Raw genomic sequence first — 399 nt, forward strand, 5'->3', positions numbered from 1 at the left:
GTTTAGGGACAGGAGGAGGGGTTGAGGGTTCGGGGTGGTGTTGGGATGCCTCAGCAGCAATCAGCGAGATAGAAGGGTTTAGGGTTTAGGGTTTATAGTAGAGCAAGGGATTGCATGTAGGGTTTAGGGTTTAGGGTTTAGGGTTTAGTGTTTAGGTTTATTGGGTCACCTGCGGGCAGATTGTTAGGGTTTAGGGTTTTAGGGTTTAGGGTCTTGGAAGAGGGTTTAGGGTTTAGTATTTAGGGTTTAGGGTTTAGGGTTTAGGGTTCGCGGTGTGTGGCTTAGCGTCTAGGGTTTAGGGTTAGAGCAGGTGACCCTAAGAAATTATGAGGGTTTAGGGTTTAGGGTTTAGGGTTTAGGGTTTTAATACAAACGTAAACCACTGATCAAACATAATTT

The sequence above is a fragment of the Eimeria mitis genome, genomic scaffold (genome assembly GCF_000499745.2).
Source record: "Eimeria mitis Houghton genomic scaffold, Emh_scaff721, whole genome shotgun sequence".
NCBI classification, from domain to species: domain Eukaryota; phylum Apicomplexa; class Conoidasida; order Eucoccidiorida; family Eimeriidae; genus Eimeria; species Eimeria mitis.